We start from the raw sequence: 17351 nt of genomic DNA, 5'->3' as shown, positions 1-17351 counted from the left end.
AGGGACCATATACTCAGGATTTTTCAGGTTATGACCACAATAAAGTACTAATGGATGACATCATCTATAGGAGAGAGGTTTTCATGAATCAACATAGTAAATAGTGTATAAGAAGTAATTACTAAATCTAACTGGAAATTTTCTAATTCCTAGATACTGAAACAATCTTCCTTACCAATCCAAAATTAGTAGATCACAAAATTAAAATTTTTTTTTTTTCTTTAGATTTGCTAGCCAGTCTAAGATTAAAAACTGAAAAACCAAGCTTTGATATGTGGGACTTTTTCAGGACGAAATAGAAAGTACCTGGAAGAGAATCCAAATAGAATCATTTAACAAGAAGTAATGCTGATCTATCTGCTGAGGAACTATTCACCAGAAACTTTAGACCAGATCCAAGAATGTCAGTCCCCTGGCTCCTATGCTGATTATTTTGGGACAGAACACAAATTTCAAAAGAAAAAAGTAAAACACGAGATAGCATTCAGAGAAACTCTGCCAACCCTGAGTTTGAAGATATAAGCAAATGTAGTCAGCATTTTTTTTTTTTTACCAAAGTACAGCTTTGTGTTTAATACAGACTGTTTAAAGGATTAAAGAGAAATATCACTTATTTCAGAGTAAAAAAAATTGAGAATGACAGAGAGTAAGGTCTTGGATGAGGGAAGACGGGAATAAAATCAAGAATTCATGGGAAAGGATGTAGATTGGCTCTTTTCCTGAGAAAGGAGGGAAGGTAAAAAAGACTTGAATAAGAAGCAGAGAGAAGGACACAGAGAAAGGGAAGGTGACAGGGTTAATTGTTTCCTAAAGGCTAATAGAGTTTTGTCAAGAGAACACACTGGTCATAGCAAACACCCTCTTCCAACAACACAAGAGAAGACTCTACACATGGACATCACCAGATGGTCAACACCGAAATCAGATTGATTATATTCTTTGCAGCCAAAGATGGAGAAGCTCCATACAGTTAGCAAAAACAAGACCAGGAGATGACTGTGGCTCAGATCATGAACTCCTCATTGCCAAATTCAGACTTAAATTGAAGAAAGTAGGGAAAACCACCAGACCATTCAGATATGACCTAAATCAAATCCCTTATGATTATACAGTGGAAGTAAGAAATAGATTTAAGGGACTAGATCTGATAGATAGAGTGCCTGATGAACTATGGACAGAGGTTCGTGACACTGTACAGGATACAGGGACCAAGACCATCCCCATTGAAAAGAAATGCGAAAAAGCAAAATGGCTGTCTGAGGAGGCCTTACAAATAGCTGTGAAAAGAAGAGAAGCGAAAAGCAAAGGAGAAAAGGAAAGATATAAGCATCTGAATGCAGAGTTCCAACGAATAGCAAGGAGAGATAAGAAAGCCTTCCTCAGCGATCAATGCAAAGAAAAAGGGGAAAACAACAGAATAGGAAAAACAAGAGATCTTTTCAAGAAAATTAAAGATATCAAGGGAACATTTCATGCAAAGATGGGCTCAATAAAGGACAGAAATGGTATGGACCTAACAGAAGCAGAAGATATTAAGAAGAGGTGGCAAGAACACTCAGAAGAACTGTACAAAAAAGAACTGCACAACAAAGATAATCATGATGGCGTGATCACTCACCTGGAGCCAGACATCTTGGAATGTGAAGTCAAGTGGGCCTTAGAGAGCATCACTACGAACAAAGCTAGTGGAGGTGATGGAATTCCAATTGAGCTGTTTCAAATCCTGAAAGATGATGCTGTGAAAGTGCTGCACTCAATATGCCAGCAAATCTGGAAAACTCAGCAGTGGCCACAGGACTGGAAAAGGTCAGTCTTCATTCCAATCCCAAAGAAAGGCAAAGAATGCTCAAACTACCACACAGTTGCACTCATCTCACACGCTAGTAAAGTCATGCTCAAAATTCTCCAAGCCAGGCTTCAGTAATATGTGAACCAAGAACTTCCAGATGTTCAAGCAGGTTTTAGAAAAGGCAGAGGCACCAGAGATCAAATTGCCAACATCCACTGGATCATGGAGAAAGCAAGAGAGTTCCAGAAAAACATCTATTTCTGCTTTATTGACTATGCCAAAGACTTTGACTGTGTGGATCACAAATAACTGTGGAAAATTCTGAAAGAGATGGGAATACCAGACCACCTGACCTCCCTCTCGAGAAACCTGTATGCAGGTCAGGAAGCAACAGTTAGAACTGGACATGGAACAACAGACTGGTTCCAAATAGGAAAAGGAGTACATCAAGGTTGTATATTGTCACCCTGCTTATTTAACTTATATGCAGAGTACATCATGAGGAACGCTGGGCTGGAAGAAGCACAAGCTGGAATCAAGATTGCCAGGAGAAATATCAATAACCTCAGATATGCAGATGACACTACCCTTATGGCAGAAAGTGAAGAAGAACTAAAGAGCTTCTTGATGACAGTGAAAGAGGAGAGTGAAAAGTTTGGCTTGAAGCTCAACATTCAGAAAACTAAGATCATGGCATCTGGTCCCATCACTTCATGGGAAATAGATGGGGAAACAGTGGAAACCGTGTCAGACTTTATTTTTTTGGACTCCAAAATCACTGCAGATGCTGATCGCAGCCAGGAAATTAAAAGACTCCTTGGAAGGAAAGTTATGACCAACCTAGATAGCATATTAAAAAGCAGAGACATTACTTTGCCAACCAAGGTCCATCTAGTCAAGGTTATGGTTTTTCCCGTGGTCATGTATGGATGTGAGAGTTGGACTGTGGAGAAAGCTGATTGCCGAAGAATTGATGCTTTTGAACTGTGGTGCTGGAGAAGACTCTTGAGAGTCCCTTGGACTGCAAGGAGATCCAACCAGTCCATTCTAAAGGAGATCAATCCTGGGTGTTCATTGGAAGGACTGATGCTAAAGCTGAAGCTCCAATACTTTGGCCACCTCCTGCAACGAGTTGACTCACTGGAAAAGAGTCTGACGCTAGGAGGGATTGGGGGCAGGAGGAGAAGGGGACGACAGAGAATGAGATGGCTGGATGGCATCACCGACTCTATGGACATGAGTTTGAGTGTATTCCGGGAGTTGGTGATGGACAGGGAGGCCTGGCGTGCGGTGATTCATGGGGTCGCAAAGAGTCGGACACGACTGAGCGACTGAACTGAACTGAACTGAATCTGAGATGGCTGGATGGCATCACCGACTCGATGGACGTGAGTTTGAGTGAACTCCGGGAGTTGGTGATGGACAGGGAGGCCTGGCGTGCTGTGATTCATGGGGTCACAAAGAGTCGGACACGACTGAGCGACTGAACTGAACTGAAACTGAGTTTGGGTGGTATGCATTTGAATCGAATCTGCGTTTCTCTGAAGTTCAGAAGCAAGAAGAGAAAAGCAGACAGGAACTGGTGTGACCAAGAGAGTGAAATTGAGAAAGGATAAGAGGATCTAGCATGTGTGTGAAGGCACTGAGGGCCAGGCTGGAAATGGGGTCAAAGGTGACAGAGAGACTGAAAGCAGCAGTAGATTGCCAAGGTCGTGAGGTTACAAATACTTCTGCATTCTTCAGGCAAAGAGACTCTTTATAACACATAGCTTTGTAAGAGGCTACGGGTCCAACTCAAATTTTTACTTTAAATCCTGTGACTATTCAGACAAGAATTGTGTCATATAGCCCAAATTCTTGTAGCCCAGTTTGTTTGAGTAAATCAATAAAAAAGGGAGGCGAGAAAGGAGGACATCATTGGCATCTGTTATGTCTATTAAAATTACGAGCTATTCATATTTCGTGTGTCTATAAATGTATATAAAATTTGAGCATGTGTTTAATAATACAAATATTAAACAGAATATTTTATAGAATATTGTATTTACTAATGCAAATAATACAAACAGAAGGGAAGGGGGCAGGGCACAATCTTCGAAAGAGTGACATAGCTTGAGGACATGACATGAACTGTTTAGGGTCAAATGAGTCCAAGATGGCAGACAAGTCAACTTCCACCAGACCTTGAGCCTCAGTAACACATCAGCAAGCTAAACGACACACCCACAGGCACCCTTACAGTTCCAAGGCTGACAATCAAAGACAAAAGAGTGGGCGGTGGCCCAATTCCTGGAAATCTCCACCCCTCCCCCAAAATAGTTGGAATAATTCTCTCACTCATTAGCCTATGAAGTTACCCAGCCCATAAAAGCTAACTACACAGCATTTTGAGGCCACTCTTATCTCCTGAAATGGTCCACATCCTGTCTGTGGAGTCTATTTTTCTCTAAATAAATCCACTTCTTACCTGTCACTTTGTTTCTCACTGAATTCTTCCAGGGACAAGACATCAAGAACCTGAGCTTCATTAAGTCTTGAAATGAGGTGTATGATCTCAGTTAGAAGACTGTGGGTTTTGACTGGATTTGAGTCTGGCACATGGGTTCAAGTCCCACTCTGAGGTGAATGGTTTCATATATAAACATTCCATCATAAACCTTCTGAGATATTTTCTGCAATACTGTGGTTGACAGCTGTAATTGGAAAATCTGTCAGTTCACTGAGTTCTGTTCTATCTTTGGTGTGGTAGGATGGGACCAAGAGCTGGTAAATACTGAAGTTGAAGACCCAAGGGACAGGCTGGAGATGTGAAGCTACTGAGGGCATAGTACCAGAACAAAATTTCCAGGTAGAGCCATCTTGTTCAGAGTCCACTTACTAAAAGGAAAAGGTGTAGATATGATACCATTTCACCAGGATCAAAGACTAACCAGTCAAACAGAGGGACAAATTGGCAGGTACCATATACAAAGTAAAAATCCAGAATTACTGTGTATTTGCCTCTTTGGAAGGCCCCAGAGTCAAACCCTTTGCCAAAACCCATCAGCTGTTTAATTTCTCTGCCTTCAATATCAAACATATTTTCCTTTCTAGGACTTTCTACTTAAAAGATGAATCTTTGGAATTAATTTTGTTTGTTCAATTTTGTTCATGTCTTTTTTTTTTTTTTTTTTGCAAATATATATACTTGTATACTTAGGAATCTCAGGTTGGAAATTCTTCACTTATGGAATATCAATGCAAAGGTACATTAGCAGCCTAATTAAAAGAAACAGTGACTCATTGTTAGATACGAGTGAGGTGGGAGTAGAGACTGGAGGGAGAAGAGAATGAAAGGAACTTCCATTCTCCTCCAGATTTCCTAAGTCTTAAAAATGTAATGTTTCAAGGGAATCCATTGTTCATTTAAAAGGAAAACAAAAACTCTACACTTGTTTTTCTGTTGGGTCTATAAATCAGTAAAAGATTAAGATGGAGACAAAATAAATACTTCTTTGCAATTGATCATCTACTTTAGTCATACAAGTTCTTAAATTTGATGGTGCTACAAATTTATACTTCCAAAAACAGTATGTCTCAAGTATTCTTTCTAAATTCCAAAGTGCTTGCTATGAAATTATTTCTCTTCTAGTCAATACAGAGAAGATAATTTAAAAGAGCTTGTGTGAAGTGTGGAACCAACATTGTGCAAAATCTGTATTGGGCTCCCTCATGTTCTTGGTAAAAAGCAAATTATAATACAACTTTAGTGTGTGGCAATTTTTATTTGAACAAAGCCATCTCAAAATCACAGCACTGTAGCAATTGTTTTTCCTTCATGTCCTTGAGATATATTGTTTAAAATTTTTGCTTTTATCACAGGATATAAAACCCCTTAGAAACAGTTTGAAATTGAATACAGATCTCTGGCCCTGAGACTATAGATATTTTTCTCCCTTGCTTAGTTATCCAACTAGTTTAAAATCTTATTCTCTTTGATCATTGACAGGAATGTTGGCTTGGCACAGTCATTTTAGCTCCAAACTTGTGATTATTATTATTTTATTTTTTTCTTTTGCAAACTCCCAAGTATGAATTTCAGCAAGTTAACAAAGTTTAATTCTCCCTTTTAGCCCTAAATATCAGTTGGTGCATTCAAGGTATGACATGTCATCTCTTTTCCCTCTTTTTACATCCCATATATTTTCAATTAGCCATTTTGGAGTCTAGCCACATTTGCTAGGAAATAACTGTTTAAATATGTCCTCTGCTAACATATTTCTGATGGGATTCCCCTGGCAAAGGTAGATGAGATTTTTGAAATTGGAACCATACTAGAAACAGAATTGTTTTTGGTAATTGCTGATGAGTTTCCTGGCTAGCATACGTGGAGCTGAAGTGACAATTCCATTGAACAGCCTGGATGGCAGAAAAGGGTGAAAGACGGCACCTGCGAAACAGCTGTCTACTCCCAGCGAGGCTGAGTTCAGCCTTGGTTTCCTCTCCCCAGTGCTTTCTCCCTGTGCAAATGTTTGGTATCTTCTTACTTACTGCCAAAAATACCAAGCCCAATTTGAAAGGAAAAGAAAAACTTAAAACTTCCCCAAATGGTTTACAGCGAGGAATAAAATTTTCTTTCTTCCTTACAAATCTACTTTACTGTGACAAAGACTATCTTCAAATAAAAGCCACTGAATCCAATATCTACTCATCTTAAAATAATTAATAATACTATTAATAATAGCTAATATTTACTAGAGTTGGACTATAAAGAAAGCTGAGTGCCAAAGGATTGATACTTTTGAACTGTGGTGTTGAAGAAGACCCTTGGACTACAAGGAAATCCAACCAGTCCATCTTTAAGGAAATCAGTCCTGAATATTCATTGGAAGCACTGATGCTGAAGCTGAAACTCCAATACTTTGGCCACCTGATGCGAAGAACTGACTCACTGGAAAAAACCCTGATGCTGGGAAAGATGGAAGGTGGGAGGAGAAGGGGACGACAGACGATGGAATGGTTGGATGGCATCACCAACTCAATGGACATGAGTTTGAGTAAACTCTGGGAGTTGGTGATGGACAGGGAGGCCTGGTGTGCTGCAGTCCATGGGGTCACAGAGTCAGACATGACTGAGTGACTGAACTGAACTGAATATTTACTGAGCTATTAGTAAGTGCCAGGCACAGTGCTAAATACTCTATATTTATTATTTCATTTAATGCTCCCAGAAACTCTTAGGAGATATTTTTATTGCCTTCTTTATGAAATGAGGAAACAGATATAATGGAACCTTGATCATGAGCATTTAGCTGCCTGTACTAGTAATTTTAGACCTTTTACTGGAAGGACTCTGAGAATCCAAGTGCACATGTGTATTTTTTCACCCATTGAATATTAATACCTACAAGTATAATCAAAGTGGAGGTGGGGGCCACAAGATGAGTTACAGTACTTTTAAACTTTTAAAAGAGCATCTTCAGTAATTCTGCTTATACTTAATACACCCCAGAGAAACTCTTGCACACATGCAAAAAGAAATATGTATGAGAATGCTCATTTATATAGCATTTAAAATGAATAAACCAGATTATCACATATTAACATGGATAGATCTTAAAAACAATGTTATTTAGGGAAAGAAAGGCTGTAGAATGATATGAATTTACATACCATTTATGTTAAAATTTTGTTTAGTAAAACATACATTTGGAAGAAAAAAACAAAATATGTTATTTGGAAGTAAGCATTTTTGTTGTAAAAGGATAAAACATGTGAACCAGAAGAGTAGAACTTGCAGGATAACAGTTACCTTGGGTGAGGGGAAGGTACAAAGTAGAGTTCAACTCTGTAATGTCTCATTCCTTTTGCTTTAGAAAATGATACAAACATGAGGAAATGGTAACATTTGTCCTACCAGGAGCTACATGAGTTTGTTACCTTATTTTCTGAAAATTTTTTGTATTTTAAAAATAATTCCAACCTATAGATAGCTAGTGTAATGCTGCTGTATGACACAGGGAGCTCAGCTCAGTGCTCTGTCATTACCTAGATGGATAGGTTGGGGGGAGGAACACTCAAGAGGGAGGGGATATATGTATACATATAGCTGCTGTTGTACAGTAGAAACTAACCAACCCTGTAAAGCAATTATAGTCCAATTTTTAAAAATTCAAAAATTTCATCTTAAGAAACATATATAGGCATATTCATACTGGAAAAGGGCAGGGATCACCATATAGAACATTACCTCCATAACACATTTTTTCGGAAGCAGATTTAACTAGATGCCCAGTTGATTCAAAAGTGACTCAGTATACCATCCATAGAACAGCTAGCTTTGAGTCGTATCAATTCAGCGTATCAATTTTAAACTAGTTATAAAACACATTCTTCAGTCATTTCATTAAGGTGAATTTCTTTATGTGGTTTTATATTAGCTGCATACCACGAAGAGCCAGCCCCCAAGACCCCTGCAGTATTATCAAGGCCAAGAAAAAGAACAGCTGTCTGGGGACTGTTATAAGCCACATGCTTCTGATCACAGACTCCTCCTTATGGTCATCATTATTATCTGGACTGTACCCCCCAAATCTGATTTCCTGACCTCCCTCTTCCTCTCCCTTTCTGCATCTCTCAGAGCGCAGGACCTCACTGTGAAGGTAAACACTCCTGATTGCTATCTAATTAGGCCATGTGGTTTCCTCAGTGAGCATTCTTCGTTACATTATTTGGTATAAGGTTCTGGGTCATAGCTAAAAATATTTCAGCTTGAAAACTAATCTCGTCTCTTGTTTGCTTTTGTTTGGAATCTTTTCACTTTCTAGATAATAATGTAGTTGAAGAATGCTATACTCAACATTACTTAAAGTGCCATTCATTTGTTAACATTATATTTTGTAAGGGAGAAAAACATTCTTTGTGTACATTTACAATTAATTCCTTTCAGTTATATAACTAGCAATCAGTACCAGTTTGTGGGCATATGTTCATACACATTTTTTCTTTTTATACCTGCCTTGTTTCAAAAAGGATAAAAGCTGGGTTATAGATACACATAACAGCAGAAAAATTAGATCCAAATTCAGTGAAGAAGTGGAAACAGAGGATTTAAATCAGAAGTGAGTTAAGTATGTAAAGTGCATCCCGTTCAAACACAGACCGGAAGGATGTAACATACATGGCTCCAAGCTTCCTCACAGACAAGCAAAATGCGTTCAGTCCCACAACTGGATATCCAGAAGACGAAACAAATGGGTATAATAAACAAGGGAAACATGACTACACCAGGTGCTAAAGCTAAAGAAAAACATTTTCCAGAGACTGTCAGTAAGTGTAAATACAGGAACACATTTCATGGTGCTTTCTGATAAATCCCTTAATGTAGGCCCAAAGCATGATACCACAGTAAGTTCATTAAGTAATTGGAGGGAAGAAAAGGAACCATGGCATGGAACTGGAGGATGGGAAGGTAGGAAGGTGGTAGTCTAGGCACAATTCAGGGGCTAGAGCAATGCAGCTGATGGTCTTGACATGAGGCTTATCACCAAGATGACTGTATAATTCACTGTCTAATCCAGAACCCTTCAAGAGTGAAAGGTGGTACTATTAATTAAGCTCACACACAGGTAGCAGCCAGGAGTGCCCTGAGCCAACTGGGATATATAATTACACTAAATCCTTGTTCATCATCCACTGACATCCTGCTCCCATTGCAGCTCGCCACTACGGACCTAGTCAGCCAAACTCATTCTGTCCAGCTCAAGTCATAGGTCACCCTGGGGGACTCTGGTCCAGGTCACCAGCATGCAGTCAGTTTGCTTAGGAGCCAGCCAAACAGGGAAGATAATCAAGAAAGACTGAAGTAAGCAATGGATGATGGTGCCCCGAGAATCCAGTCTCCAACAAGTAAAGGTTAAAGGAAATGGCACATCTGGATAATGGGTAGGAGGGAGAATGAATCAAGTTTCAGGAAGCTGAATGGACACCATGAAGAGGAAGGAGATACAGTCCTTTCTGAAGGGCCCAACAAGAGATCTAATAGAAGGAAACTGCTTGAAGCTGGAATGTTGTCATAATGGCTGAAGCATGTAAGCTATAGGTCTCAAACACGTGATATGAATTATCTGGGGTGCATGTTAAGAAGTAGATTCCAGGACCCCCCAGGAATCTAGCTTAGTAAGCACCCCAGGTGATTCTAGCAATGATGGTTCTGACCATCAGAGATGCTGAGAAATACCACCGCAAAAACTGATTGAACAGTCCTTTGGGGAGTCTAGCCTTCCCACAAGGAAGGGTATCTTGGGCGGGATCTGGGGACGATACAGTGCCAGTTCCCCTGTGTGAGGTCAGGTGTAAGAGGCACAGCAGTGGGACAGGTGGATCAGAGCCACTCAGCCTTCAGTCACTTGAAGGACTTTTCCAGTGAGAGGCCTAGGTTCTCAACTTGGAAGAGAAAAGGCCCTCTTTCTGGACTCTCTATATGGTCCCAACAATTCAGAGATCCAGCCAAGCTTGGACACAGATGACCTCAGCTGTAAAATCCTAACTGGAATATCTCCCACTCAAGTGAGTTTCCCCTTACCTGGTACCAGTAGCTAACACTTACTGATGATTTACTGTGTGCCAAGCCCAAGTACTGTATCTGCATTTACTCATTTAATCCTGAGAACAACACAGTGGGGTTCAGTTCAGTCACTCAGTCATGTCTGACTCTTTGTGATCCCACGGACTGCAGCACACCAGGCCTCCCTGTCCATCACCAACTCCCAGAGTTTACTCAGACCCATGTCCATTGAGTCGGCGATGCCATCCAACCATCTCATTCTCTGTCGTCCCCTTGTCCTCTTGCCTTCAATCTTTCCCAGCATCAGGATTTTTTCCAGTGAGTCAGTTCTTCGCATCAGGTGGCCAAAGTACTGGAGTTTCAGCTTCAGCATCAGTCCTTCCAATGAATATTCAGGACCCATTTCCTTTAGGATGAACTGGCTGGATCTCCTTGCAGTCCAAGGGACTCTTAGAGAACAGCACAGTGGGGTATGTACTGTTTTCACCGTTTGATGGTGGGGTATGTTAGCAGGGCCACTGCAAAGCACATCTATAGGGCAGTGTGCACAATGTGGTCTATATTCCTGGCACCCTCTCCACAGCCTCACACACCGGGCCCTATACTGTGGGTCGTACAAGTTTGGTAAGCAGCTAGAACCAAGGCTCTAAAACCTCACTGATGAATAGAAGAAAGGAACTGTCTAAGAAGACATTTCTGTGACCCTGCCCGGAAGAAGAAACTGAACCAATTTGGGAATCAATATATGTATTCACAAAAGGACAGGTGAGAGTGGGGAGGGAGGAAGTGGCACATCCCACTGAACCAACCATGTCAACTGAGAATCAAGTCTTCCTGGATGAGGTCCCAAGACTGCCTCCCCAAGCTGTGTTAAATGACGATGGACAATAAAGCACCAAGGAGCCCCTTCCTGGGTGCCTTTTTTCTCAACAAAACGACGCTAAAGCTGAGCTTCTTCCCCTATGTCCTGTCCAGTGCTCCTACATGCTTTTATCACTCTTCGGGTTCTTGTATTAAGAGTGATTTTCTATGTGTCTGCTTCCTTGCCAAGTTTACAAGCTTCTCAAAAGCAGGGACAATCCTTAACCATGTTTGTATCTCCCATTGCCCAGGGAAAGCATGTCATGTGTGCATGGCTAGGCATCGTTGATTGCTTCCTTCCTCTCTTCCTTATGTGTCAGGAAATAAGCTACCTGACTTCAGAGTTTAGTGGAAAAGACCTACAAATAATAATGAGTGCTTTACACAGAAAGTTATAGATCTAAGGGTTGCTGTGGGGCCAGAGAAAATGTACTCAGCTTAGCCTGTAAGGACCAGTGATGGTTGATATATTGAACCAGATGGAGAGAAAGGAGGGGCATTCTAGGCGGAGTAAATAGCAAGTGCAGAGAAAAGTAGATGCTCAAGTGCCAGAGAGACAGAGAAGGAGCCAAGGGAGAAAGGAGAAAGGTTTTGTGCAAGCAGTTTTGTGTGGCTAAAGAAATTTTCACTGTGTCACCAATGGAGGGGGCTGGGGTAGAGGTGGGGGAAGGTTAGGAGCTCTGGAGCTGGACAGCCTGCATGGTCCAAATTTCAGCTCTGCCATTTATCAGCTATGTAACTTTGTGCTAACAACTTAACCTCTTAAGCCTCAGATCCTCATTTGTTAATGGTATATTAATAGCACCTACCTTCTGGGACTCTTATAATTAAATGGCCTACTACTTATAAAACACTTAAAACACTGCCTGTCATGTAATATGTATTCAATATAGTTATTATTGTTACCTCACTGCTCTCTCTCATTCCCTACTTTTACTCCATTCCAAGCAAGTCTGATCAATTCTTCCTCTAAAACAAATACCAAGATCATCCTCTTTTGTCTCCACCTTGGTCCAAAGAACTATGACTTCTTTCCTGAATTCTAGTAGTAGCTTCCTAAGAGCTCTCCCTGTTTCCACTCTAGCTCTGTTATAATCTGATTCACAAAAACAAGGTCAGTGATCTTTTCCAAAGGTAAATTGGGGGTCACTCCACTTAATCTATTGTTTCTCATCACACACTGCCCCAACTATTTAGAATTGTTATTATGACCCTAAAAGGTCTTAATAATCTGACTCCTTCTTGCCTCTGTAAACCGACATCATATTCCCTCTCACTATGCTTTAGTCTCTGTGTGTGGGTGTGTTAGTCTCTCAGTCGTGTCTGACTCTGCGTCCCCATGGTCTATAGCGCACCAGACTCCTCTGTCCGTGGAATTCTCCAGGCAAGAATACTGGAGTTGGTAGCCAGTCATTCCCTTCTGTAGGGGATCTTCCTGACCCAGGGATAACACCCACATCTGCTGCACTGCAGGAGGATTCTATACTGTCTGAGTCACCAGGGAAGCCCGCTTAAGCCTCTAGTTGCCTTGAACTCAGCAAGTTTGTCTTGCTAGAAACTTTGCATCTGTTGTTCTCTCTGCCTTCCCCAACCCCTTAATTTGCTTTCCTCCTTATCTTGTGGAAACCAGCTCAAATGTCAGAGGAGTAGACTTTTGTTTGATACCCCAAACTGAAGTAACAAGCTCCCTGGTTTATACATTACTCTGGTAAATTTATTTCCTTTTATGTCTTGTTATTTATTCTGCCTTCACCAAATCTGCCTTCAGGATATGTGTTCCATGAGAACAGATATAATACCTTTTTCATTGCTACAGTCCTACTTTCTATAATAGCAAAATCCTCTCCTCATATATTAGGCACCCAATAAATATTTACTGAATTAATACCGAATGAATTAGAATAGAGTAGGTAAAGAAGGGAGAATGCCAAAAATTAATTATTACACTTCTTCAGTAATCCAGTGAGAAATTATGAAGCCCCAGCACTGGATTTTAATCTTGGCTCTGCATTGGAATCACCCGGAGAGTTTTAAAAACTACTGACATCTGAGTGCCATCCTCAGTACTCCTGATTTAATTGGTATATGCATCCTGGACATCAGAATTTTTAAAAACTCTGCAGGAGATTCTAACATGCAGGCAAAGTTGAAACCATTGCTCCAGATGCAGAAGGGGGATATAGAAGAGAGGGTACATGCAGGGCTGTTTAGAACACACAATAAGCAGGACTTCGTGGTTAATTATGAATTGCAAGTGATCAAAAAGAGGGTGCCTAGGAAGAATCCTAGATTTCTGGCATGGTCTTGGGTAAAAGATAGAGGCAAGTTTTGAGAAAAAGATAACAAATTATGTCTTGGACAGACTAAATTTGAACTGCTTGGGGGGATTTGAGTGGAGCTGTTCAACAGATTGTTTAATAGATTTACACTTTCCTCGTGAAGAACACGGAGAAGGCAATGGCAACCCACTCCAGTACTCTTGCCTGGAAAATCCCATGGACGGAGGAGCCTGGCAGGCTGCAGTCCATGGGGTCACGAAGAGTCGGACACGACTGAGCGACTTCACTTTCACTTTTCACTTTCACGCATTGGAGAAGGAAATGGCAACCCACTCCAGTGTTCTTGCCTGGAGAATCCCAGGGACGGGGAGCCTGGTTGGCTGCTGTCTATGGGGTTGCACAGAGTTGGACACGACTGAAGTGACTTAGCAGCAGCAGCAGTGAAGAACAGGGCTTCCCTGGTGGCTCAGCAATAAAGAATCCACCTGCAATGGAGAAGATGCAGGAGACATGGGTTTGCTCCCTGGGTTGGGAAGATCCCCTAGAGAAGGAAATGGCAACCCACTCTAATAATCTTGCCCAGCAAATCCCATGGACAGAAGAGCTTGGCAGGCTACAGTCCACGAGATCGTAAAAGTCGGAGATTGAGCAACTAAACAAGAAATGTAGGAGGTGGCATCTCTGGAAATTATGACAATTAGAACCCAAGACCATTCTCATTCTGCAGAGCCTCTATACTCAAAACTCCCTTCCAAGCCAATGTCCCATCTGTTCTGAAATGTTGTTCAACATGTTGACATAATTACAAGAAGAATTATATAATGTGTGGGTACCATTCTGACAGGGACAGTAAGGGAACAAAGTAGGTGATTAAATAGTTAATCCCACTTAGGGGATTATAAGTAGAAAAACATATGGGAAACCCTTGTAAGTTAACGATTACTCAAGAAAGCAGGTTTGCTGAACTACAAAATCAAGCAGGCTTGCTTAGCAACAAAACCATGCAGCATAACACTAGACAGGCGTCCAAACAACAAAACAATGGTGGCATGAGACCCACATACTACCCAGCGAGCACAGTAAGTTAATGATCCCCAGGACATGTTCTCTATACACATAAAAACAGTAATTTGTGGACCTAGCTTGACCATGTAGGGATAAGAAAACTCTCCTGAATAACAAGGAGGAGTTCATGATGATCCAAGCAAAGCATCTACTCAAGAATGACAAAGAAGCTCTTCTCCGCCTCCCCAGTTTTCCTTTGATTATGAAACGTAGCCCAGTAAGTCCTCAAGGCATAGCATTTCTCATCTGCCACTTCTAAACCTCATTGGTTTTCTATTCTAATAAATCACTTGTCTATCACCTTGCCTCTCAATTCTTTTCTGCACTGAGACATAAAGAACTATATAGCACCAGAGCTCTTCGAAGGCCCTGAAAAACACCGCGGTTTCAATTCTATAAATCCATTTAACTTACTATTCTTGTACTACCTATAGGCTTAAAGTATCCCACTTAATAAATTGCTGGCAGCCTTCAAATAGCACTGAAAGGAATATATAACAGCTTTAAAACACCGGATAAATGAAAACGAACATATTTATGATTATTTCAAGATTTGTGGTCAAAGATACTTAGAACTAAACTGCCTAGATTGTTTAGTTTTGTAATTGGTAAACATTTACTGGGTTACCAAAGATACCAAGTACGCTCTGAAAGACCACGGCTCCTTTGTGTCTAATTAGACACACTAAAACAAGGATTGATAGGGTGATATATTTAGTTAAGTAACAGATGGCAAAAAGACACACTGTCCAGCATGCATCACATCCCTATTTCTCAGTATTCCAGAGTGACTGAATCTTGACATCAACTAAGAAGGAAAGGCCTGAATGTTATTCAACTAAGAAGAACTGATAACCAGTCATGTGGAGGTTAAAAAATTCAAAGAGGGTATGACTGGCTTTTAGGACGGGATGGACAGGAAAAGTGGATTAACGTCATTTAGAAGGTATCAATGGAGAAGACAATGGCAAGCCACTCCAGTACTCTTGCCTAGAAAATCCCATGGATGGAGGAGCCTGGTGGGCTGCAGTCCGTGGGGTCGCTAAGGGTCGGACACGACTGAGCGACTTCACTTTCACTTTTCACTTTCACACATTGGAGAAGGAAATGGCAACCCACTCCAGTGTTCTTGCCTGGAGAATCCCAGGGAAGGGGGAGCCTGGTGGGCTTCCGTCTATGGGGTCACACAGAGTCGGACACGACTTAAGTGACTTAGCAGCAGCAGCAGAAGGTATCAAACACGACTGAAATATGAATTCTGAATACTTAAAAGACTTCGTGATAGCAAAGAGGTGGGACAAAAAAAAAAAAAAAAAGAGGCGAGCGGTATATATTCTCCGAACCCTCACAAAGGGTGTTAAATTGTGGCTAAAAAGCGCTGCTTTTAGCAGTGCCTGCGCTCTATTAAAAGAAGGTGAGGGGGAACTCTGAGAGGACGTTTCCTCCAGCAGAGCGAAGCAGCTCGCTGCAGCAGCCCCTCCCTGCTCTCCCTGGGATCTGCCACTCCAGCAGGTGACCCGCGAGAAAACAAAAGGACCGAATAATGGCGTGCGGAACCCCGAAAGCCGGGGAGTGGGGTCCCCGAGTCCATCACCTCCCGACACCTCGAGAAGCGGCTTCCAGGCGACCCCCTACCCGTCCAGAGACACCTGCCCCACATGCCGGGAGAAGTCCCGCGGGCAGAGAGGCAGGAAGGGCCGCTGACGGCCTCGGGCGGAGGTCAGGCAGGAGGTGCGGGGCGGGGGCGCCACACTCCCGGCCACCCGAGCCGCAGGCGGGACGCTCCCGTGTGGGCAACCGGGCGAACGTGCGAGAGCGAACGCCCGCGTCCGCGCGCGTCCGGCGCCGGGCCGGGGTGGGCGTGACGCCACGACGCAAGGCGCGCGGGCGGCGCTCCGGGGCGGGGCGAGGCGCGGCCGGGCGGGGAGGGGGCGGGAGGAAGGAGTGGGAGGAGGGGGCGGAGACAGCGGGGGCTGAGGGAAGCGGGGCCGGGGCCGAGAATGGCAGTTGCGGCGCTGATTCCCGGGAGCCGCCGTCAAGACAGAACTGCGGAGGAGGAGTTCGGGAAAGCGGCCGTCGGGACCCCTCCTCTGCGTTCCCCCCGCGCCAGCTGAGAGGCGCCTGGGCGGCTCTGAGGGACCCTCCTCCGTGTTCCCGCTGGCCGCCGCCGCCGCCGGGAGATGGGCCTGCTCGCCCGCAGCCCTGCGTCCTGCCGAGGAGTTGAAGGTACGGGCGGGTCCGGGGTGGCGTGAGGGGGGAAAGGCTGCCCCCGGGAGCCGGAGGGCAGGGGCGCGGCTCGCGTTTCCGACGCGGGGCTCTCCGGCCGCTCCCCGGGACGGAAATGGACTCGGGAACCCCACGGGAGAGGCGCCCCTTCTCGCGCTCTGCGCGGCGGGGCCGGGGGCCGACGGGCTGCTGGGGGGTCAGGCCTCGCGCTGGATCCGCGTCCCCTCCTTGCGGCTCGGCCCCGGCTCTGGCGGCCGCGCGGGCGGGAGGCGAGGCTTGGGATCCGCCCCGCGAGCCCTGTCCTCCTGGCCCGGGCAGTCTGGGGCGACGGCGGCCGACCCGGCGGTGTTGTGACGGGGGCGGAGGCGGCGCTCCCCTCCGGCACTTCGCCGGCCCCCCGGAGCAGGCGACCCGGAGGGCGGCCGCGGCGGAGAGGCGGCGGCGGGGGCGGAGCGCATTCCTGATGGGTGAAATCGGCTCTTAACGGGACCGATTTCCGGGCCTCGCTGCAAAATTCGGAGCCGGGGCCAACGCCCCCCACCCCACCCCCCACACCCGGTGCAGCTGGAGGGCTCCCCCGGGGAAA

At 43.7% G+C, this 17351-nt stretch overlaps 1 protein-coding gene across 1 annotated transcript in view; it reads left to right on the top strand.

Moving 5' to 3' along the window:
* Positions 1-16622: 16622 nt before the first annotated feature.
* RNF19A (ring finger protein 19A, RBR E3 ubiquitin protein ligase) overlaps positions 16623-17351 on the top strand; it is a 56892-nt gene continuing 56163 nt past the window's right edge. The window contains exon 1 of the mRNA XM_055431750.2: positions 16623-16765. The gene's annotated coding sequence lies outside the window, so the exon portion shown is untranslated. The remainder of the gene's footprint in view (positions 16766-17351) is intronic.

Source organism: Moschus berezovskii, chromosome 16 (assembly GCF_049115385.1).
Source record: "Moschus berezovskii isolate FMDL1 chromosome 16, NW_MosBer_1.0, whole genome shotgun sequence".
NCBI classification, from domain to species: domain Eukaryota; kingdom Metazoa; phylum Chordata; class Mammalia; order Artiodactyla; family Moschidae; genus Moschus; species Moschus berezovskii.
This window is presented reverse-complemented; position numbering and strand designations above follow the sequence as displayed.